The sequence below is a fragment of the Hakea prostrata genome, chromosome 6 (assembly GCF_041222555.1).
Source record: "Hakea prostrata isolate BN-2017 chromosome 6, UWA_Hpros_2, whole genome shotgun sequence".
Lineage (NCBI taxonomy): Eukaryota > Viridiplantae > Streptophyta > Magnoliopsida > Proteales > Proteaceae > Hakea > Hakea prostrata.
The window spans coordinates 38234024-38234811 of NC_142605.1; positions in this window are offsets into that span (position 1 = coordinate 38234024).

The window sequence follows — 788 nt, forward strand, 5'->3', positions numbered from 1 at the left end:
TCCCCGCCGGAACCCCCAACACCGCCGGCACCCCATCACCGCCGGCACCCCCACACCGCCGGCACCCCCAACACCGCCGGAACCCAAACCCCGCCGGCACCCCAACACCGCCGGAACCCAGAAACCGCCGGAACTCAAACCCAGCCGGAACCCCATCACCTCCGGCACCCCATCCCCGCCGGCACCCCAACACCGCCGGAACCCAAACCCCGCCGGCACCCCAACACCGCCGGAACTCAATCCCAGCCGGAACCCCAACACCTCCGGCACCCCAACACTGCCGAAACCCCCAAGACCGCCGGAACCAAAACCTTAAATTTTGGCAGAAAGGATTAGAAACCTTCAACAGATGCAATCAGAACCCTATAATAAAAAAAACACAACAAGAAACAGAAAAACAAAAAACAAAACAAAAGCAAAGTTAGAAGAACTTATGCAATATCCCCCAACTCCTCGTCCAGGCACCCGAAAGATCCCCCAACTCCTCGTCCCATCGGGATGTTCGACAATGGATAACCGAATTCCGGCACCATACGCGTACATATCCGAATAGGGGATAGTGTCTTCATTGTCCGGGGTGTCTGGATCATGGGATGGAAACGCCATGAGTACATGGTGCTCTTCTTCCAGACCTTGGTCATCATCGTCTTGCAGGGCTTGGTGCGCAGAGCGTTGCTGATGATAGTGTCCAAACTGGATACCGATGGAGCCGTCCTGATTGCCGTGTAGACTGAGACGGCGTGGAATTGTGATGGTGCAGGCTTCCATACTCGAAGGCTGTAACCGCC